Below are 25,430 nucleotides of genomic sequence, written 5' to 3' on the forward strand. Positions count from 1 at the left end.
CTCACTCATAAGTAGAAGATAAAAACAAGGACAAACAAGCACATAGCAATGGAGATTGGATTGGTGGTTACTATAGGGGAAGAGGGTAGGGGAGAGGGCAAAAGGGGTGATTAGGCTCACATGAGAGGTGATGGACTATAATCAGTTTTTGGGTGGTGAACATGATGTAATCTACACAGAATTCGAAATATATTACTATGTACATCTGAAAACTATATAATGTTATAATCCAATGTTACTGCAATAAAAAAAATAAATATGAAAAAACTAAACTAAACAAAAAAAATTTTTAGTCCCTGAAATTCTTTGGAGTTTTTCTGTTTTGACATTCCCGTTTTGCAGCTGCTGAGTGCTGAATTGTCTCAGCCTGCTGAGGGTGTCTATACTGCATGTTACATACAGCATTACTTAACAAGATTTTCTTACCATTTCTGCTACAATATCAAATTTGCATGAGGTAAAAATTAATGCAAATGCAAAAGAGAAACCACTTATAAGTATGACAGAAGAAACCTTGCTTTTCAGAGGTAACCATTATTTCAAATACTTTGTTTCCCCATAAAGAACATACAAATGTGAGATCAGATAATCTAAATCTTGGTTTGAAAAACTATAGACACCTTATCCATAGGTGTCATATGTTTGTATGTTCATTTACCCTATTAGTAAGGTATAAGATTTAAAACTTATTTTATTTCTGTTATTTACATGTAAAAATAGAATATGGAAGCTCAATTTACCAAAATTCAAAAATTCCAGGGAAACGTACTTAGGTAGTCTTTTCTTAAATGTAAGAGCTTTGATAAAAACAGGAAAAATCAATTTCCTGAGAAACAGTGGCATCATGTAGACACAGCCTAAATTGTGTTTCTTTAAAGTGGTGCCGCATTCATCTCTATTCACTGTCTACCACTGGGAGCCCATCAGCCGTCAGAGATCCTACTGCATGCTGGGGATACTGCTAAGGACACAACAGTGTTGATTCTTACTCCCACAGAATTCACTTTTTTATTATTTAAAAGGAAAAAAACCGCTGGAATTGACTAGATGTTTCGTGCTACTTAGAAACTGTCTACAGAGCCTACTTGCACACTTTCGCTGGTGAAGCATTTGCTAGTTTGCGCCAGTGTGACAGCAATCTAGAGAATATTACATTGCTACACACTCTACCTTAGCTAACAATGCAGACGAGAACTCGACTAATCACACGTATTTATTAAAAATGTTGGCCTGGGATTATCTTAGAAACTTCTGATAGTCTATCAAAATCACAAAAGTCATGATTGTTTCATTTTCTCAGATAATTCAAACACAAGGCATTTTCAGATTTTCAAAATTTCAGATTCTATCATTCTAAATAAAACGTGCTTTTATCGCTTAGGAATTTTACTCTCTTATCTTCTGTTCAAGTAATAGGCATTTCTGCCAATCAAGTGTTTCTAGCTCTGGAGAAAGCAATCAGTGACTGGTTTTGTCTGAAATAAAATGAGGAAAGAGCTGAATTATTTTCCAAATAGTTAAACATCCTTCAAAAATACGATTATTTAATTTCTTCATAATATTCTATTGCATAACTATGTTGTTGTTTAGTTAATTAATCTCAATTACTTATGAGGTTTGTTATCACAAACAGTAGTGTCCTAAAAATCTGTTACTAAAAATTTCTACAAATGAGCTCACTAGCTAACTAATGGGAACTTAAAAGATACCATTCTCCCTGGTTAAAATTAATATTAATATAAATATATTTTCCTTACAAAATATATGTTAAATGCTCGGAAAGTAAAATTAAAATAATGAAAATTATTCATTATCCTATCCTCATCTCAGGTTTTAAATTGATATACACCATGCATTTTTTAAAAACTGGTACCCCACTTTACCTAAGATAGGAACAGTCTTATTTTTGTTCCAGATTCGTACTGCTAAATCGCTGTCTAAAAAGATTGCACCTATATACATTCTTCACAGCTATTGTTATATTCTTAGCTAAAAATAAATGTTTTTATTGCAAAATCAGAGCATGTTCATTTTTAAACCATTTAAAAGTACATAGAAGGAAAATACAGAAAATTTTAAAATAGCCATCATCCCATTACAATGAAATGATCATTGTTAATATCCTGGTCTGGCTACTTCCAGGCAGGGGAGAAACAGATTCTGGGAGGGAGGACGTTGGTATCATCCTACGAATTCTGGCTCCATTTGTGACAGTGGGACCTCCTTATTTGTGCCTTCGTTTCCCTGTTGGGGAAATGAGATTATAATAGTGGCTAACTCAGTGAGCTGTTTTGAGGGTAGGATGGTTAATATATGTGAGGGGCTTAAACCACTTGAAGGCCCAGAGTAAGTGTCAAGCGATGGTAAATGCCCCGACATCACGATGTCTTCAGAAGAAAGGAGGTGAGCCTTGCTGTGAGCTTACAAGCCTGGGCCAAGAGCAGCCCTTATGTGGGAATGCTGAATACCCCAGTGATCAGCAAGGTTTCTTCAGTCTGCCTCTTCAGAGCTCTGGGAATTGTCCAGCTACAGCTGAACGACAGTAATTGTTGCTCTCCCAACCTCATGGAGTTTCAACAATACAGGAACAGCTGAATTTTCAAAGTCTTAAAAGAAACCGTATGTAAATTTCTGGTGTTCTTTCTCCCTGTGTCCCCCTCCTGTCTGGTACTCGCTCTCAATAACTCCAGCTGCTTATCCTTCCGGGTCATCCCTGCCTCGCCAGCCCAGGGAGCCTACTGTGCTCTGCTTGCTTTCCACTCCTGCACTGAGTTCAGAATGTTCCTCCAGACAAAAATCAGGGCAACTGTGGGACTCCCATCCTCTCTCTCCTTTCTGCCTGTTTTCCAGTGTCGGAAAAGTTGGTTGTTTCACATCATGCCCAGTTTTTCCAGTTTACAGTGAAAAAGCAAATCTGCCACCATCATGGAATGAAATGGAAATCTTACATGAGGTTTTGCGTACTAAAAAAAAAAAATCACTCAACAATATATCACAAATAACTTTTAACACCAATAAATATTCATCTGTGTTGTCATTTTTATTCCTAACTAATAGTCGAATTCATGGGGATTTAGGGTTTCATCTCTCAATACACATATATTAATTGGTTCATTATATTAATATCCAGTGTATCTGTCAGTGGGGTAATGTTAATTATGTCTTAAATTCAGTCATGGTCCCAACTGAATATTCTATAATTTAAAGACTAAATTGTAAAGTTACCTACCACCTGCAACCCTTATGTAAATTAATATGAGGGAAGAAGAGAAGAAAATATTAGTATATAGATGACAGGTTAGTAATAGATACATAGACGGATGATAGGCACCCATATATACCCACACATATACATAAAGAGATAACAAGCAAGATCATGGTAGACACATAAACACATTTGTATCAAACAAACAAGAGAGAAATGATTCAGAGTAGCTGCCACTGTCCTGGTTTCTGTAACTGGGTGCTTCTACTGTCCTTCCATTTCCCATCTCATGTGCCCCTTACCCTCTCCTGGAACCTTAGCTAGTGGGTTTCTTTCACTAATGGATTGACTGGAACCTTCATTCTTGAAGGGCCTGAACCTCTGAGGCCCTGACTTGCTTTGGTTGCTGTAGTTTTCCATTAACTTTTACTACATGACTCAGTGGCTTAAGAGATGCCCCAGAGAATCCCTGGATCCTAGACAGATTCCTCTCTGCCCACATTGTATAGCAGCAATCAATACCTCATGATTTCTTTTAACGTAATTGTTCAAGGGATACAGATTTCATAGACTCCTGCTTTGTTTTGTCTCTCCACGTTTTTGAGAGAGGCCAAGAGGTCTTCATTTGTATAAAGGAAACTTTCAGCTTATTAGACCAACAGTAATACAATTATCATTACTGTGTGGAATTGCAAATGCATGTGGACGGTTGTGCATGGATGCTGAGTATCCAACATGGTGGATTGTGCAGGGAGCTATGCTTTATCCTTCTCCTGCAAACCATCTCTCACTCTCTGCTCTAGGACACCTGAGATAAACTGCAAACTGCACTGCTTTGCCAGCTACTTTTCTGTTAGCTTATGTCGACAGGGGCTGCTAGAGGAAGAAGGGAAGGCAGAAGGAGGTAGAGGGACCTGCTACTTCCTAGGTTTTATTTGTCTTGCCAGTTTTCTCCCAATCATGGCTCTTCCCTTTGGCAGCATTTGTGGGTTCCAAATATTCCCAGATATTTCCCTCACTGCCAAAACAGCTTCATCATGCCTTCCAGAGATGCTAGCACCAGCCTAGAGGTACCTCCCTCTCCTGGGTCCCAGTTCTCTGAGCTCCTGTCTGGGATTTTGAGGTTCCAACACCTGTCTGCCAGCACCCTTTCCTTAGAATTCTGGGTCCCAGCTCAGCAAAGCCTTGCTCAAGCTCATGAAGTGCCAGCACCAATTAGGCAATTTCCCTGCTCAGCTCAGACATCCAGGTCTCTGTTTAGTGGGCTTCTCAACCGATGTTCCAGACTCTGATAACTCCAAACTTCAGCCTCTTATCACCAGCCGTTAGGGTGCACCTGACTGTGGCACCTTGCCAGTTCCTCTTTGTCTTCCAGGCCTTCAAAGCCTGTTTATCTGATATCCTGTATGAAATTATCTCTCATAAAAAAAAACTGTTGGGGTTCCTGTTTTCTTGACTTAATCCTGAATAATACAGATGTCAAGGCCCCTAAGCTGAAAGCTTATCAGTTAAAACAACCTTTAAACATAAACATATCACAGTTATATTCAGTTTTCCTTATTGACACTAAAAAGACATAATTTTTTCCAGTAATCTTTTTCAAAACAAACTGGTTCCAATGACACTCCCTATTCCTTGGGCAGTTATGTTAGTAGATGTTATAAAGATCAGCAGATAGACTTTTTCTCAGACTGTGGACAGCAGATGGATAATCAACTTTTTTTCTTACGCAAAATACATTTCTCACAATAATATAATCCTAATATTATATTGGGTTTTAAAAAAGGAAACAACAATGAAATGTTACCTGAAATGGATACCATCTGGACAATACGTTTACCTTAAGGAATAGTGAAAGCTAGGACTCTGAACTTGGGGAATCCAGAGGAAGAGGATTATGAGATGACGCACGTTTATTTTCCCAGAAATAAATGAGTATATGCTAATTTACTAATTCACGGAAGTGAGTCTATGTTACCCCAGTGGGCCGCCCATTCATCCAAACTCCTTTCTATTCTAAGGAGAATACTTAGATAGCATTATGTTAATTAGCATCATGTCTATGACTTACATGACTTTGTTTTCTATAATTCAAGTTAATATCTGATTCCAGCTTCAATTGTTCCTGGTCCCTGCCCCACAGGATTGGGGCACAGTCCAAAGGTCTTATGTCATGCCAACATAGGACAGTGAGACCATGTGGTTCTCAGTTGAGCCAAGAGCTGGCGGTAAGGTCTGATCAGGCAGCCAGTCCAGCTCTCTGTGTTTTGGGGCCACAAGAGACTTTTGGTGAGGCACCGTGGGAGGGTCCCTGGACGTACACACAGGCATTTCTTCCTGGTGACCCGTTTCCTCTCCGTGTCTGTGAGGCTCAGGCAGCTGCTTCCAGGCTCTCAGGGCATGCAGAACCGTCTCTCCTGTCCCCTCCCTGGCCTGGTAGAATGCCTTCACTTTTTGTGCAGGAAATCCTCGAAATTCTATTGTTTGTATATAAGTCATCAAAAGTGTATCCATTCTCTATATCCTAGATTATTGGAATTATAAAAGCCAGTAAAAATTATTTAACTCCATCATCTATCATGTTCTTCAGTTGTATGTATTATCCTGAAACAAACATTGAAAAAGAAATCTCTGATATGAGAACTTTGCGACACCTTTAGGTAAATGTTTCCCTGACTACATTCCTTCAACAACATCAATGGTTTATGAAAATTTATTTACTTTTTACTGTCATTTCAATGATCATTAAAAAGTACTCATCTGGGTTTCTAACGTGTTTCTGAGAACCACATGAGATTTCAGGGCCTGAGATTGCATTTGTTTTATTATAGTAATTGTCACCATTGCTTTATTTTAATTTTAATAATTAAGAGTTTCCTATTTAATGTTATTTAATTTTGAAGCATTTATAACAGAGAAAAGTGTATAAAGAAAGTGTATAAAGGAAGAAAAATCCCATAGTTGTTCCTAATATTGAAATGAATAAAAAACAGTGTTAGTTTAAGATGTCTCACTTGACAATGCACAACATTTTAACCAAATAATCCCCATTCTTTGTCAACTGAAACTTAGGTTTTACAGCGTTTATGATCATATAGTATTGGCATTCTTGAAACCCACCAACTGATTTCCCTCAGGCATCTTTAGAGGCTTGATTTTTAAATCATGACTCGTGTAACAATTCATTACAAAAACAATGACTGAGAAATCCACAAGCGATTCATGCAATTCTAAAGACTCCGTAGCCCACGACAGCATTAAGAAAAGACCGTCTCTAATTCTCTGGGACTTTAGCTAGAGACACAGGTCTCTAGTGCTGTGAGTGAGTAGAAGTAAAACCAACAAGTCAATGAATCCATTCTCCACATTTAGAACACTTTCTGCCCTAGATTTTGCGCAAGTTGTCTAAAGCAACACCATATGACCTGGATATGGAGAGGGCTGGGGCACACAGGGTGTCAGGTCAAAGTCGGCTCTGACAGTGTATTTATCTCAGCAGCTCTTCCGTGCAGGCCCGTCAGCCCAGTGAGGAAAGGATCCCTCGGAGGGGGTAACTATCAGACCCACCACAAATGGAGCAGATTGGTACTGAAGGTGGTGTCCTTGGCAATGATTGCCTCATGAGAACTGGGATAAGTGGTAAAATCATGCTTTTGGCAAAAAAAAAAATTACTCCACTTAAAAGGATAAACTACCTATCTTTTCACACTGCATTAAATCATTTTTCTTCCATGTTGATATATTTCCAATCCCATTTCCAGGCTCTGGAAATCTAATTTTTTTCAACATCAATATGTGAAGGCTACCCTGCACTTTGGGTAAGTCCTGAAGCTGGTTTTTGATGGCGTTTTATTCCTAACTCTTGTGCCAGAGGACTTCTTAGATCACCTATTCCAATCTGATCAATTTCCCTTTTTACCTTTTATTCCGATTTTAATTACTTTATTTTCTCCCAACGATGTCCTTCAGCTTCCTCCTTCACTCCTTTTTTCTGCTCTGTAGCAATAAATCTCCATTTCTTCATCTGTAAAATAGAAGCTGGGTAAAATGCTATGAATTTCATGCCTTTGTCAATAGCAAATCATTCAATAGGAGTTTGTTTTACAATTATCTTTTTTTTTTTTTTTTTTTTTTTTTTTTTTAAAGATTTTATTTTTTCCGTTTTCTCCCCAAAGCCCCCCGGTACATAGTTGTATATTCTTCGTTGTGGGTCCTTCTAGTTGTGGCATGTGGGACGCTGCCTCAGCGTGGTCCGATGAGCAGTGCCATGTCCGCGCCCAGGATTCGAACCAACGAAACACTGGGCCGCCTGCAGCGGAGCGCGCGAACTCAACCACTCGGCCACGGGGCCAGCCCCTACAATTATCTTTAAGACTGGATTTAAACTTTACGGAAATAAACCTTAGGAAAATATTTGTATATATTTTACTACACAAAAAGTCCTGGAGCTTAAGAGTCATCATAACTATGTCATTTAGCCTAAATTCAGTGTGCAATTTTGACCCCAGAAAATGTATCATTAATTTTACTTCTCAAAATACAACTGTGGGTAGTCTTTAATTAGTGTCTTGGTATATGACATGTACCTTTTAGGATGGGTTGTATCAATAAAGTTGAAATTTGGGAGTCATTTATTTAGGTTAGGAGAAAAGCTAAGTAAGTTGAAGGAGAATATATTCACCAGATTTGAAAGTGCTCTCAGATTTCCAGACTATCTAATTTATTTTCATTCTTCCAGAGGCAGTCTTTTAGAATTCACTTTTACCCTGACGGTAAGTGTATACCCGCCAAAGCACAGGGTTATCCTAAGTCTTGATTGCCTGAATAGGTGACTACAAACAGCGCTGTGGGCAGCTTGTTCATTTCGCATCTTCCTTGCTCTCTAAGGAGGTCCCGCCTGCCACTGTTCCTTCCCTGACTGTGTCTCCTTTTGCAGGTTGTCCCTGGTTGCCCACGCGTGAGCAGACAGTGGACATGCATGGCCCCAAAGTCCTCTTTCTGTTTTCTGGAATTGATACTGTTTTAAAGTTGTTTCCCGTTTTTTCTCTTAAGCTCTTTTCACTGGCTGTAGGCAAATACTGTGCTTCGTTCTGTATCACCCCTGCCAGAATCTGTCATGAAAATGTAGAGAAAAGATGGAATTTCAATGTTGTGAAAACACAGCATGCTGCTGCCACTTCCTCCTCCTGAGCAGTGCTGTCCAGTGATTTAACAGACCCGCTCTGACAGGGTGTGAGCCTGACCAGGGAGGCCGTTGCCCTCCAAAGAGCTGTTGATTTTCTCCTAGACAGAGCCCAGAAGTGTTAGACAAATTAAAAGACGAACACTTTCTTCCTTAGAGCTCAATATATTTGTTGCTATATTTATATTTATAAGCAAACATGAACCACCTTACTACTGAGCATAATATCTAAAGGCTCAATGTTTGAGAAGTGGTGCATGTGTTATCACAGGCCCCCTACAGTGTATTTGGGTAAAGGATGATGAAGCTCAGCCTTGGAGTGTATACATTTTGAACTAATTTCAATAATGTAACCAAAATACAGATAGGGCTTCTTAATATCAACCAGTTTGTAAACTAATAGGTTAATTTTCAATATAATCCAGCTAAACCATTCTCATTCTAAATGCCACACAATACAACATATTCTGATCATCGTTCTAAAACTACCTTGTATTATACTAAGGGACTTATTAGTGCTATTTCTATGCATATTACTAAATCAATCACAACAATGCGTATAGTGAGAGACAAAAGCTAGAACTTTAATATGCAAAATAAAATGAATATTTTAATATTCATAAAATACCAAGGCATGTGCCAAGCAATATTTCTGAATATTTTATGTTAATACAATGCCTACTTATATCTTACTAAATACCACATCATAATTTTAAATATTTAATTTTATACCGGATAAGTGAAATATTTCTTCATGGTATATTATGTAGAAATAAAGCATATAATTAAAGTGCTAGCATCTGCTTTTATTTCAGGAAATTCAAATAGTCATTTTTCTGAAACGGTCAAGTCAGCTTCAAAGTCATTTTCATAGGTTTCAATAATAATAATAATTATCCTGCCAAAAGGATACATTACATTGTCTGTATAGAAAATGCTCAAATGAAATTTTTCCTGTTACATCTTTGTCTGAATGGACATCCAGTAAAAAAAAAAAGTCATGGCCTTAATATGAGGTTTCCTAAATTTCAAAGACATGTCTTCAAAAATATAATTAATGCTGATGAAAGTAGCATTAGTGTTCTTAATAACAATAGCTTGCTTAACAAATATCCTTGCAGCTGAGTCTTGGTGCAGTTTTTTTCCCTTCACCTCTAAATACATACATCAAATCACACACATCACTCAAAAGGAAATTAAAAGCATTTCAATCTTTTATTTAATTTCTCTATAAAAGGCAGTGGAGGAGGGAGGGGTACATGCTTGCTGCTGGGAAATATTTAAATCTTCTCTTCTTTTGCTGCCCCGCTCACCATCTTCCCAGGGACAGCAGGTGTTCCTGACACTCTTCCACACTCACCTCTCGAATCTCCAAAACTCTTCTACTTGCTATAACCACTTCCTGAACCTCACGTTAGGTGTTCTACCTTCTCTTGTATGTCCTGTCTCCAGCCTCCCGCCCCGTTCCTCCACGTCTACGTAGAGCTCTTACCCCTTACAAGCTTGAGATGCGGAAGGGATATGAGAAGGCTTTGTATCTTATCTGTGTGTTTCCTATAGTAGGAACACAATAACTTTGACCGCATGTCATACAAGTATAAATTGCTTCTTCATAGTTCCTCTTTTCCCCTCCAAATGACTTACCCACTCTTCAGATCACCAGACTGGTATACAAACACACATAACTACCACTCCTTGAATTAGGAAACGGCACTCCCTTATTAAACTGATTTTGATACCTTTTACCACAGCTATTCTCAACTGGGGATGGTATTGGCCCAAAGGGCACTTGGAAATCTTTATGTCTGTTTTTTAGTTTTTAATTGTAACAATGGCCCCAGAACACGGTTGGCATCTAGTGGTGCCATGGATGCAAAGAATCATTGCATCCAAATGTCAGTCAGGTTCCTTGAAGAAACACTGAGTTAGAACACTGAACATTTCATTCTTTGGAACATTCTACCACAGGACTGGAGGGATTGGAGAAGGCATGTGGTTCTTTACTTTGCGCTTGAGCAGGAATAAACATAACCTTACACAATCAGAGAGCCCAGAAGAGAAAACATTGAGAGGGCTGGAATTTCAGATATCCCTTTAAGAATGTACAGCAGGAGGAGGGTCTGAGAGGATAGAGAGGAAGGATACAACTGGCTACCATGTGGGGTGGGGAAGTGTTTGAGGAAGCTGTGTGAAGGGATTTACACCTCACCTCCAACCTGGTTCAATTAATATTACTTGTTGCTCATGCTGGATGGGAGCTCTCCTTGAGGCGCTACATCCTTATCTCGTTCAAGTTGCTAAAAAGAGTAAAAATAGTATCTTGAGTAGATATCAGCACTCTCATGTTCATTGAAGCTTTATTTACAATACCAAGATATGGAAACAATCTAAGTGTCTGTTTACAGATGAATGACAGTTAAACTCTGTTCTGATCATCTGGTTTGATGGTACTCATTTTACCTGGCAACACTGAACCACTGGACCTCTTTCTTCCAGAGAAAATACTGCACCCGCGAAAGTACTCGGTTGTCCAAAAGAAGACAGTGTTTCTGATACAAATAACGTGGTGGGCTGGGTGCTCCAATCAGTCCTGAATGGAAAGTGGGATTGGTCAATTCAACAAACTAGGTGAACGTGGGACCCCAGAGAGGTAGCCTGAGCTCAGGAACTGATTTTCCCCTGAAAGCATTTGCTCACTCGAGAAACTTGTGGTAAAGGTTTTTCAGATTCACAGTGTGCTGGGGTCAGATTAACCCAGGGCCCACCAGGTGAGGGATCTAATAGGAGATTTTTCTCCCATTAATTGGGACCCTGAAGGGCTACGTCCTCAGAGCAAATATAAACATAAATTACCGTTCATCACAAACCCCCCCTCACGCCCAGGAGTGCAGAGAAATCACCTGTCTGCACTACGCAGAGGTGAAAACTTGCTTCTAAGAATATATAACAACAAGGCGCCTTCCTGTGGGTTTGCAGTCCAGGGCCATGCTGAATGAAGCCTAGAACACTATCTGGAGTGGTCCTGGCCTTCCCTGTCACCCAGTTGCCTGACAGATGCAAATGAAGACCCTCCCTGAAAATTGCATTCTCCTTCCTGGTCCCCAAATACTCCCACAAACAAAACATCAAGGAAAACACGCAACCCAGACACAAAAATTACTAAACACAAGAAAAGAGACTCCATAAGCAAAGCCTTGTGATTAAATAGAGAGAAAATTAAATAACAAGATGTTTGATTTATCAGAGGTAGAGTATAAAATAGCTATGTTCTCTGTACTTAATGAACTAAAACGAACCTTGAAAACACATGGACAAAGCAACTATAAAGAATTAACTGGCAGATGTGAAAAATATTAACATAGAACTTTTCGTAGAAACTTAAAATAGAATAAGTAAAATTAAAGACTTAAGTGATGGATTTAGTGGCGGGTTGGATACACTGAAGGGAGAATCAGGCCCCACTGCCTGTCCTGTTGTCCCTCACTCTCTCTCTCTCTGCTTCAGTCACACCACACACACCTCCTCTACCACCCAGGCTGATAGGAACTCCAGGGAAGAAAGGAGAAGGCGGGAAGCTGCATGAAGCTGACAATGAAGAGAAGGAAGAGAGGAGACATGCGCACGTGAAGATGACGTGGATAATGACCTAGAAAAGAAAAACAAAATGAGTGAAGATGAGCACACTGCCAGAGGGAAAAAGTGAATTACGTAAAGAAGTAAAAGTAAATACTATCTCTCTTGGGTTCCTTTCTCATATTCTAAACATGGTCATTTTGAATAGAAAATTCTGCCCATCAAGGTAACACCACTCCTGAAGATGGTATGACACACAAAATCGTCCATAGTCAAAACACCATGCAGAGAATTTCCAGCGGTGGAGAGGGAAAGAATCTAAATTTCTAAGTGTATTCGTCTTCTAATTAGGACTGCTGTCACAATGTACCAAAAGCCAGGTGGCTTAAAACAGTGGGAATTTAGTGTCTCACAGTTCTGGAGGCCAGATGTCTGGAATCAAGGTATTGACAGGGCCATGCTCTCTCAGGGCTCCAGCAGAGGATCTTCCCTCGCTGCTTCTGCTTTCTGTTGGATGGCAATCGTTGGCTTGTAGATGTGTCACTCCAGTAACATGGCTATCTTCTTCGCCTGCATGTCTTCACGTCATCTTCCCTCTCCACGTGTCTGTCACTGTTTGAAATTTCTCTTTTTGTAAGGATACCAGTCATACTGGATTAGGTCCTACCCTAATGACCTCATTTTAACTTGATTACCTATGTACATACCCTATTTCCCAATGAGGTCACCTTCTGAGATACTGGGGGTTGGGACTTCCACATATATTTTTAGGGGGACACAATCAACCCATAATACTGAGTTTCTGTGTTTTTCTCCTTAACAATATTTTAAATGGAAAACTCCATATATTTTTAAATTTTATTTTACCTATTATTAGAAGGTCAGTAATTTTTAAGTGATCTTAGAAACCCAAAGTTTTGAAATGTTCTTTTGTCCTATTCTGACTTTATTGTGTACAGGGATGGAGAGTATCCTTGTAAAGTAAAAACCAAAAATTACAAAAACAAGTAAAATCATATTCCAACTATTTCAATATTTTAGCAAGGGAGGTAGTGGGAGTGAGGAGGTATTTCTAGTAGCGTGAATGACACAGTTCATTTTAAAGATGATTAAATAAACAAAAGTAAAAGCTTATTTTTACAAAGTGCTGGGTTTTGTTTGCTTGAATGAAACAATGTTCAACAATAACAGGAATCAAAACAAAACAAATTAAACAGAGAAAGTTAATGTATTGGAGAATGGATCTGAATAAATGATCTACAATACAGAACAGATAAAGAGATGGAAAATATAAAAGAGAGATTAGGCTAAAAGACTCATTTAAAATAGAGAAGGCTGAATAAATATTTTGATCACTCTTAAAAAAAAGGTTAGAGACGTGGAGGAAGGAGTGAGAACATCAAAAAAATATCAAACCAGAATTTCAGAAGGAAGGGGAAAAAAAGACAAATGGTTAAGTGGAAATATTTGAAAGCAAAAGTGAGAACTTTCCAGAATTTTGAAAGAAATCCACAGATTCAAGAAGCCAAGTGAATTACAGGGAGGAGAGTAAAAATAAACACATTCTTATTCCACTTCTATTTCTTAAACCTTCACCTAAAATGGCATTTGTTGGTTTTGTCTAGAATTGTAAACTGTATCACTTTGATAACAACATGAATGATTCTTTTAAAGAGTGTTACTCTTTAGCATTCAATTTTTCCATCATACTGGCAAGTAAAACTTTGATTTTTATGTGATTTCCAGGTCTGTTTTCTACTATTATTTTAGTAATTTTGATTTATTTCTCAGTGACTCAGACTTCAAATGATATTTTCAGGAACTGCAAATAGAAGCTAAGTTTAATGAGTTAGATACCTGTGATGGGCATGAAAGTATTGGTTCAAAAATGTTTCCACTCAGCGTGTATAGATATCATGTCATTATTTTTCCGGTTTGTTAAATAACTATGAAGAAACATGCTGTCACTTTGTTTGCGCTATTTTGTAAATAACCTTAATTTGATTTTTAAAAATGTGAATGCCAGGAGAGTGGTCACCCGATTATGACCAGGTGTGAATCTTTTCTTTCTTTGATCTTCAATCTTGGTAAGTTGTCTTCTACAAAATCAGATAATAATGTTTTTCTCACCATACAATCTTTTATTCCTCTCTATATTTGATCGCATCTTTTCCTTCAGTTGTTCTTTTTTTTCCCTATACAGTCAAGCGTTACTTAATGATGGGGGTCCATTCTGAGAAATGCGTCGTTAGGAGATTTCATCATTGTGCAAACATCACAGAGTGTACTAAGTGGGAACAAAATTTGTCACCGCGAAATGTGACTTTTAACGTGAGGATGATATTAGACTAATTATTTTTCTTTGATTTTTATTTATTTACTTATTTTATTATTTTATTGTGGTCATAATGGCTTATAACTGTGAAATTTCAGGTGTACATTATTATTTATCAGTTTCTGTATAGACTGCATTGTGCTCACCACCAATAGTGTAGTTTTTATCTGTCACCATATATATGTGCCCCTTTACTCCTTTTGCCACCCCCAACCCCCTTCCCCTTCGTTAAGGGCTAATCTGTTCTCTTTGTCCACGTGTTTGTTTATCTTCCACATGTGAGTGAGATCATATGGTGTTTGTCTTTGTCTGGGTTGTTTCACTTACATAATACCCTCAAGGTCCACCCATGTTGTTGCAAATGGGATGATTTTGTCTTTTTTATGGCTGAGTAGTATTCCCTTGTATGTATATACCACATCTTCTTTATCCAATCATCAGTTGATGGGCACTTGAGTTGCTTCCATGTCTTGGCTATTAGGCTGATTTTTTTTTTTTTTTTTTTTTTTTGGTGAGGAAGATTGGCCCTGAGCTAACATCTGCACCAGTCTCCCTCTATTTTGTATGTGGGACACTGTCACAGCATGGCTTGATGAGTGGTGCATATGTCTGCACCCAGGATCTGAACCCATGAACCCCAGGCTGCCAAAGTAGAGCATGAGAACTTAACCACTGTGCCACTGGGCCAGCCCCTAGGCTGATTACTTTTAAGAAATAAAAGACTCAGAAAGCTTTTCTTGTTACTGCCCCCTTAACTGCCTAAAAGAATTCATATAAAAAAGCCTGTCTCAGACAGTGAGCTATCAGCTTGGCATAACATGAGCTTGGTGGTAGACAGGGAAGAAGCAAGAAAAGCCTGTTTGTTGGGTTACCCTCTGTTTTCTTCTGTTTCTGTGTGGCCAAACACTTGTTTTCCAAACATTTGCTCCTTTTCACCTATCTGTGAATTGCCTTCCTTTCCTCTGAAGTCCTTGATTCTCCCACTCCAACATCTTCTTTTGTCTTTAGCTGAGGATGGTATTTAAGGCAAGGGCTTCAGCCTTTTTGGCAAGTTACTCTGTTTTTCTGGTTTCTTCCATGTATACATGTTATTAAACTTTTGTTTGTTTTTCTCCTGTTAATCTGTCTCATGTCAACTTAATTCTTAGACCAGCCAGAATAACCTAGAAGGGTAGAGTAAAATTTCTTTCTCCCTTACAGTAATTACACAAACCTAAACGCTATAGCCTACTACAGACCTGGGCTATATGGTACCAATCTTATGGAACCAACACCATATTGGTGGTCCATTGTTAACAAAACATCATTATGTGGTACATGACTGTATATTGTATAAGGATAGATCATGTATCCACTATCTTGTATCTTATCTTATAACTTTCATCTACTTACCTTTCTCTCATCTCTGTGATTGGTCCACAAATGTGTTCTTTAAATCACTAATTCAATTTCTGTTATATAAAATCTGTTCTTTAAAGCATCTCATTTGGTTTTTTGCTTTTTTTAAGCTTTGCTAACATTTTCCATTCCAGCTATTCTCAAGTTTGCTTTTACTGTCTCTGTAATGACCTGTACTTTTATCATATATAATTTCTCTTATTGAGAACATGAAGAAGCTAAATTGTAATTTTGGGTTTTCAAAAAATCTGTTTCAGGAATCTGCATTTCTCCTGTGTTCTTGGCAAATACTTTCATTTCCTTTTGTGGCAATATTTTTCCATACATCTCAAATGGATTTTTCTCTGCTTAGTCAACAATACAAAAAGAAATCTATTTTGATGGTTGAGTCTCCTACCCTACTCCCTAGAGCATCTTTCCAGGCAACAGCAGCATGCAATAGAGAGAAAAACAGAGCCAATGTAATGCACAGATATTTGGGTTTTTTGCACTGATCTCTCTACTGAGATCATGTAGCAAGAGGAATAACCAGCATGAGCAGTGCCCAAGATGATCTTGAGTAATCTTCAAGTTCAATACATTCCTGTTCATCTGCCATACCAACGATTTCCTGATTATTTCAGGATTTTCCTACGTGTAAATCTTCCCAAACTGCGCCTCAATTCTTTCCTCTCTTGTGGTTGCAGAAATATAAAAACTGTATAATACATTCTTTTCTATCATTATTGTATCATTCTTGTGTCTAACAGTATCTTGCTGAATGAGTCTTTTCGTACACTTCTAGTGGCTTAGTGTATTCTATTTTTACAAACAAAGCATAACATGTATTTATATTTCCAAACATGCAAGTGCTTAATTGAAATAGGAAGGACAAGAAAATAAGAGACTGTGATGCTACAGGGATTTATCTACATGGATATTGAAAACATCAAAATTAATACAGGAGAGAATATAATGAGTGAAGTGCTAAAATATTTATTTAATGAGAAGCAGTAAGCCAGAAGGCTGTAGGTGACTATTATTAACCCATTTTCTGCAAGAAGGAATTGATGCACAGAGACATTCGTAGCTTGCCCTAAAAGACGCAGAGGCTGGATTGGAACCCAGTAGTCCAGCTCCAGCACCCACACTCTTAACCCTTACCTCTCCAAGTGTGAGAGGACAAAGTCTGATTCAACCCTGGCCGTCACTTTCTTTGGAGGGTAGCTTTTCTCAAGCCAGGAAAAGCATCCTCATGACAGATAGCTCTATAATATGCATTTTACGCCTGATTCCATGCAGACTGAATTCTTTCAATCCATTTTTTCTGACACTGTGGCACCATCTTTATATTCTAAAATATTAAATAGCATGTAGACAATGTTAAACTTAACACATTGCCTACATTGTGTATAAATGCATTTACTCACAGCCATGGAAGTTGATTATATCATAGGGGATACGGTAGAAATGATTGCTCACCCATTTATATATAAATGGCTGGGTTTATATTTGAAGTGTATTTATAAACACCAAGGCAAATGTATCCATGCATACACACTGTAAAAGTTGGGCTTGCTTATGTAATTTCTATCAGAGCCAACAAGAGGGCAGGTGGCCCTAACTGAGAGCTGAACGTACTCCTGATGGCCTCAAGCACAGGCATAAGTCCCAGATTGTCTTCCATTGTTACGTGATTCTATTTTCTTACCTCAAGCCAAACTCTTCTTACATTTGTTTGCTTCATAGTGCTGTGTAGACACACAAACACCAAAATATAAAGATAGTAAAGTAAAACATGACTCCAGTTAGTAAAGTAAAACATGACTCCAAGTATAATTTATTTTTATGTATCTGTGTATAAATTTCCATGAATATATAATCAGGTTTAATCCAAATAACCGAGAACCCTTCCTTATAATAAACTTTGAAAGTCCTGCCATATGTCTAATGCACATTTCTGAGAATAAGGAGAGTTTGTTTGATGAATGCCATAAGAAGTAGGTCAAAGACAGACTAAATCACAGAAACCAGCTTATCTGACAGAGTATTATGAATTTCCCAAGGAAAATTTTATGAAAATACCAAGTCCTTTTGTGTGATGTTTTTCTGATAGTTAAAACCAAAGATTGCAAGACTTTATGTTTCCACCGAATTTTAGAGCGTGTCAGGTCAAATAAACTTGAATTTACATGAGACTCCAAAAACTTATGCTGATTTTTTATATTTATCTTCCTTTCTTCTAACACCATTAAAAACCCTCTTGCTTTCTTCACAGTAATCAGAACATGAAATATTACCTGGTGTTCCAAATGTAATCCATGGCATTCCTTAGCATGTCTCTTCAAGGCTCTCAGGAATTCTGCACAAATATTGGAAGAACACACGCTGGCAAAGTCATTAAACAGGAAGGAAACAGATGGTTCTTTGGCTTGAATTTATGCAGGCAATTTTGTGTGCTCAGGACAAGTTCAATTAAATAAAAGCTTCAATAGGACTTTAACTAACAAATAACTGCCCAGCCATTTTGCTGTTTTAGAAAAAGTAATTCTGGCTTTTATTTCACTTCTCCCTAGCTCCCTCCTCCTGGTGAGAATATTTGGCATTTTCCTTCTTAAGATACCAAAACTTGTAAAGAATTTACTTTGTTCTCTCATAATGTCTTAAATTCTAATCATCTTCGTCATGGGGAGGTAACATAGCATGGTGGTTAGCCGTTTGTGCTCAGGGGTAGAAAGGTAGTGTTCAAGGCCTTGGACAATTAACCATTCTGTGCCTGTTTCCTCATTATTCAGGTTCAGCATGATGAAATTTACTTCGTAAACCTTTTGGGAGAAGATAGTGTTTGGGAAATAGTGCCTGGTACCTAGAAAGCACTCAGTCAAATTTCCAAGTCTTTGTGAATTTCCACGTGTTTGGACATACGGGCACAGAGCAATGCCACATTTTCCCTAGATTTATTGTTCTGTAATAATGTGGTTTAGAATAAATAGGAGACCAATTTAACCTCATTTATTTGACTTCTTCCCTTGAATGGTTCTTCATCTGAGACCCAGCATCTTGTCTATAACTTAAAGCAAATGTGTCCAGTGAAAAAGTAGGGTGATAATGGGTTGAACTTTGACTTTAGGGATAAGCTACTTAAAATTTCTTGGTACTTTCTTAGCACATTAGGGCCTGGATACATCTTTTTTCTCGTCATAGTGTCATTATTTGGAGGGAGAAAAATAGTAGAGTTAATAACTCATTAATTGTGAATAGGGTGATATTTCCACGCAATTATGTTTTGTCCTATCCTCACACAGTTATTATTAATGACAAATTTTGTGAGTGTATGCTAGAAATTAGAGTTGCAATGACTTGTTATATCAAAAAGTCCCAATAAAACAGGAATAACTACAGAAATAAGTTACTTTCCCTTATTTTTCATACACCAAATTTAACAGAGAATCATCCTGAAACACTAGATTCTACAGAGTGAGTGACTGAGCCCACCCTGCCCATCACCGGATAATTGGGAGGATAAAGGAAACTATCTGTATTGTATCCAGTGGGATAGCTCTTGGTGGGTCTTTCCCCACACTGGGTTTAGAGACAAGCTTTTTTTAGCAGCCCACTCACAAAAAAACAGGTCGGAAGAGCCTTTTCTATTATCTGTAGTAATTACAGTGGAAGTTTTGTACTTCATGTTTCCATTTTCTAAAGAATGAGGAGGATTTGGAGTAGATGTTAAGCGAAAAGCACATTGATTTTATATACTACCTCAAGACCACTAAACATGAAGCCCATTTCCAGAGCTTGATTTCATTTTTGGTACTTAGTTTTTTGAAAAGGAAACATACAACCATGAATTCTAGCTTCAACATATCAAAAGGAGTTACATTAGAAGATTTTGCTAAAATGTTTAAGCCCCAAATGCCTTTTAACCGTTATCATGCCTACCAAAATTTCAGGTAACATTGCCACGAACTCTTTAATAGGCATGACTCACAGCTCCCTCACACTATTCCTTGTGTGCAACGACCAGAATGATACCAAGAATTTATGTTGCACAGAAACTAAGACACAAAAACAGGAGTCTGTATTTTCCTTATGAGGTAGTCTGAAGTTGAACTGTATACATTTCTACAAACATTTCTAAAACTCAGATCTGCTCCAAAAATCAGTTTTAAACTTTTGATAATAAAATGTCATGATAATAAATTTTCAGTTGCATGTAAAATATCATGGAATGTAGATAATCTTCATTGTATCATACCTCTCTTCATATTTGCAATGCTTCCCAGTTTTCAAATGCTCTCAATCATAATGCAATAGACAAGGAAATTTCTTGGAATAGCTTATATCCACGTATTAGAACAGGCCGTTAAATTAAACCATTTTATTAAAAATTGTGTAAAACTAAGGTCTTCAGAGACCCAGCTAGAAATATAGTAACAAAATCCAATATAATGGTGTAATTATTGAGGCCAGTACTTAGATTTAACTGTAATTTTAAATTCCAGGTTGGTTAACCATTTGTTTTCTTTTGAGCCATTAAAATGCGTCCTTTGATACAGTTGAAGCTCAGATCCCATTTCAATTGACTTATCCTGTGTCCTTATCAAATAAATTGGGACATATCAAGAGCACTGGCCTTCCCAAAAGTTCCCCTGATATTTGAGATTCATTTTCTAAGGTTATTCTGAAAATAACCTTTAAGGAGTTTTCAAAAACATCTTGCTTGAATTTTGTTCTTAATTTAAAAATTTCTTTCTTATTATTTGAAAACAATTCTGGTAATTTTCCTTCAAAATTTGTATACTTTTGAGTGGTTTATGATGTTAAGTCACGTTTACATTTTCATGAAAATAAAATTGACACATTCTACACTGACTGTTATTTTTACTGCAAAATCAAGGGTCTCTGGCATAGGTTGTGATTCTTTAAATGTCCCTCAGCGGAAACAAAAGCTTTGATGGCATCACGAGCTTACAAACTTCTCTTGGTGTCTTACCTATTTGCAATGATTTTAATCTTGTATTGCAAATTTCTTATTTTTTATAATTAATATGTCCTTAATTAAAATATAATTTAAAGTTATTATATCTCAGAGATTGAAGTGAAAATATTTCTAAAATTACCCCACCCCCAAAAGTGAGGCCCTTGGATTTTGCTGTCATTGTTCTCCTTTTAAGTAGCCATGTTGAGTTGATTTGTGGAAAACAGAATTAGGGAATCCAAAGGAAAAGGAAACGTTGTCACATGAGATGATCACATTTTTGAAAAAGAAAATAAACCATTTTTGTGGGTCTCAAAATACTTGCTGAGATAGCAAAGTTTTCGCATTTTGGACACACATTTTGACGTTCTTTTACTAGGTGCATCCACATTAAGGACTGTTATGTCTTCTTGGAGAATCTACCCCTTTGTCATTATGGAATGCCCCCTTCTTTATCCCTGACAATTTTCTCTGTCCTGAAGTGTTTGTCTGCAGTTACAATAGCTATATCAGCCTTCTTTTATTAGTCTTAGCATAGTGTCTTTCTCCATCCCTTTGCTTTTAACTGATTTTTGTCTTTAAATTTTAAGTGGGTTTCTTGTAGACAACATATTGTTGGGTCACGTTTATTCTGGTTTTTTTTAAATCCACTTTGACAATCTTTGCCTTTTAACTGGTGTATTTAGACTGTTTACACTTAAAGTGAATATTGATATACTTGGACTGATAATCTACCATATATATGATATACCACTGGTGGAATTTCTGGACGTAAAACCCGGGAAAGTGTGGGGGTCCTCCAGGAATGTAGCCTCCAAGGTCTCTCTCATTCACGCTAGCCTATTCTTCACTGCCAGCATTTGGTCAAAGTTACCTTTTAAGTGTTCTTACCAGTTGATGGCTCCAACAGGCTCTGCTCCAGGAAAGCTGATCTCAGCTCTGATTCCCTGTATTTGCCTATCTCTCCAGATTTTGAGGTGGCTATTCTCACTGTGACCTCAGTTCTCTGATGGGCCAAGAGAAGACATTGGTTTTTTTTTCTTTAACTGTTTTTCTTGTTGTATGGACAGTATTTCAAGATCTTTGCACGTAGAGCTGAAACAAATCCTGAAATAATGCTTTAACATTCAAATATTAATCAATGTAACTGATCAAATTAAGAGAACAATGAAAATAATCACCTAAAGATGCAGAAAAAGTATTGGACAAAATGAAACAACCTTTTCTGATAAAATATTTTTTAGAATACCCTAAGGAAACTACAAATTAAATGGAATGTCCTAAATCTGTTAAAGGATATTTATGAAAACCTACAACTGAAGTCATAATTACCCATGAAATATTCAATAATTTCCCATAAGGTCAGGAACAAGGCAAGACTGTCCACTCTAACCACTTCCATTCCACATCATACATTAGGTCCTAGCCAAGGCGATAAGGCACCAAAAATACATACCTACATATATACATACATAGGCAATAAAAATAAATCTCACTAAATTAATTTATAGATTCAAAGCAGTCCCAATCTAATATCATTTGGGGTTTTTTTTTTTTTGTAGAAATTGAAGGTGATTCTAAAATATATATGGAACTGCAAAGGACTAGAATAGTCAAAAAATCATGAAAATGTAGAAAAGAATATTTGATTTCACAATTTACTGTAAAGATGCAGTAACCAGGATTTATGATATTAGTATAAGGACAGATGTCAGGGCTGGCCTCGTGGCTGAGTGGTTTCACTTCACATGCTCTGCTTCAGTGGCCCAGGGTTCACCAGGATGGATTCTGGGCATGGACCTAGCACTGCTCATCAGGCCGTGCTGAGGCAGCGTCCCACATAGAAGAACTAGAAGGACCTACAACTATCACATACAACTATGTACTGGGGGGCTTTGCGGAGAAACGAAAGGAAAAAAAAGAGGAAGATTGCAACAGATGTTAGCTCAGGGCCAATCTTTTTTAAAAAAGGGTGGATGCCAATGGAAAAGAAGAAAAGAATTGAAAGTCTAGGAATATACCCACAATTATATGGCCCATTTTTTTTGACAAAGATTCCAAAGTACTTCAATGAGGAAACCTCAACAAATAGTAAGAACTGATATCCATACACACAAAAAAAGGAAGGAAGGGAGAAAGGGAAAAAGAAAGAAACTCAAATATCAAACAAAAAAATTTCTAAACACATAGTAGACCGAAAAACAATCTTGAAAGAATGTGGCTTTGTGGTAGGCAAAGATTTCTTAAGATTCAAATAACACCAACCATAAAAGAAAAAAAATGATAAATTAGACTTCAAAATTGAAAATTTTCATCAAAAGACAGTTAGGAAAATTAAAGGGCAAGCCACGCATAAGGAGAAAAGACTTACTGTGTACATATATGTGACGAAAGACTTGTGTCCAGAACATATTTTTAAAAGTCCTATAACTCAATAATAAAAAGACAAATAACCCAACTGAAAAATGGGAATGGGAGCATTTGAGTTGGGTAATAGTGATGTAGGTGTATATTTTGATCAAAACTCATCAAATTGTATAGTTAAAAGCTTTGCATTTTATTGTATATAAAAAATACATATATAAAATATGTAATATATAAATGTCTTTAGTAATGCTTATTTTACTAACATTTCTCCTAGTGTGAAATTGAAGTTACTCTCGAAATGAATTGGGTTAAATATTTTTTAAAAAATTATTTCTGAAATTAATTTCCCATTTTTTTTTATATTTAAATATTTGACTACACTTGAATAGAGATTCTACTGCTTTTAGGGTTTTCCAGGTTCAATCCTCCTCAGGTGAAGATATTTTTTTTTTTTCTTTTCATTTCCTCTTTTTTTTTTTTTTATTAATGTTATGATAGATTACAACTTTGTGAGATTTCAGTTGTACATTTTTGTTAGTCATGTTGTGGGTACACCACTTCCCCCTCTGTGCCCTCCCCCCACCCCCCCTTTTCCCTGGTAACCACCGATCAGATCTCCTTATCAATATACTAACTTCCACATATGAGTGGAGTCATATAGAGTTCGTCTTTCTCTGACTGGCTTATTTCGTTTAACATAATACCCTTGAGGTCCATCCACGTTGTTGTGAATGGGCCAATTTTGTCTTTTTTATGGCTGAGTAGTATTCCATTGTGTATATATACCACATCTTCTTTATCCAATCATCAGTTTCTGGGCATGTAGGCTGGTTCCACGTCTTGGCTATTGTAAATAATGCTGCGATGAACACAGGGGTGCAACGGACTCTTGAGATTTCTGTATCAGGTTCTTAGGATAGATACCCAGTAATGGGATGGCTGGGTCATAGGGTATTTCTATTTTTAACTTTTTGAGAAATCTCCATACTGTTTTCCATAGTGGCTGTACCAGTTTGCATTCCCACCAACAGTGTATGAGGGTTCCTTTTTCTCCACATCCTCTCCAACATTTGTCACTCTTGGTTTTGGATGTTTTTGCCAATCTAACGGGTGTAAGGTGATATCTTAGTGTAGTTTTGATTTGCATTTCCCTGATGATTAGCGATGATGAACATCTTTTCATGTGTCTATTGGCCATATTCATATCTTCTTTTGAGAAATGTCTGTTCATGTCCTCTGCCCATTTTTTGATCGGGTTGTTTGTTTTTTTGTTGTTAAGCAGTGTGAGTTCTTTGTATATTATGGAGATTAACCCTTTGTCAGATAAGTGGCTTGTTAATATTTTTTCCCAATTAGTGAGCTGTTTTTTTGTTTCAATCCTGTTTTCCCTTGCCTTGAAGAAGCTCTTTAGTCTGATGAAATCCCATTTGTTTATTCTTTCTATTGTTTCCCTCAACTGAGGAGTTACAGTGTCCGAAAAGATTCTTTTGAAACTGATGTCAAAGAGTGTACTGCCTATATTCTCTTCCAAAAGACTTATTGTCTCAGGCCTAATCTTTAGGTCTTTGATCCATTTTGAGTTTATTTTGGTGTGTGGTGAAAAAGAATGGTCAATTTTCAATCTTTTGCATGTGGCTGTCCAGTTTTCCCAGCACCATTTGTTGAAGAGACTTTCTTTTCTCCATTGTAGGCCCTCTGCTCCTTTGTCAAAGATTAGCTGTCCATAGATGTGTGGTTTTATCTCTGGGATTTCAATTCTGTTCCATTGATCTGTGGACCTGTTTTTGTACCAGTACCATGCTGTTTTGATCACTGTAGCTTTGTAGTATGTTTTGAAATCGGGGATTGTGATTCCGCTGGCTTTGTTTTTGCTCAGGATTGCTTTAGCAATTCGCTGTCTTTTGTTGCCCCATATGAATTTTAGGATTGTTTGTTCAATTTCTGTGAAGAATGTTCTTGGGATTCTGATTGGGATAGCATTGAATCTGTATATTGCTTTAGGTAGTATGGACATTTTAACTATGTTTATTCTTCCAATCCATGTGCAAGGAATGTCTTTCCATCTCTTTATGTCATCGTCAATTTCTTTCAAGAAAGTCTTGTAGTTTTCATTGTATAGATCCTTCACTTCCTTGGTTAAGTTTATCCCAAGGTATTTTATTCTTTTCGTTGCGATTGTGAATGGGATTGAGTTCTTGAGTTCTTTTTCTGTTAGTTCATTGTTAGTGTATAGAAATGCTACTGATTTATGCACGTTAATTTTATACCCTGCTACTTTGCTGTAGTTGTTGATTATTTCTAATAGTTTTTCTATGGATTCTTTGGGGTTTTCTATATATAAGATCATGTCGTCTGCAAACAGCGAGAGTTTTACTTCTTCGTTACCTATTTGGATTCCTTTTATTTCTTT

This window comes from Equus przewalskii, chromosome 16, assembly GCF_037783145.1.
Source record: "Equus przewalskii isolate Varuska chromosome 16, EquPr2, whole genome shotgun sequence".
NCBI classification, from domain to species: domain Eukaryota; kingdom Metazoa; phylum Chordata; class Mammalia; order Perissodactyla; family Equidae; genus Equus; species Equus przewalskii.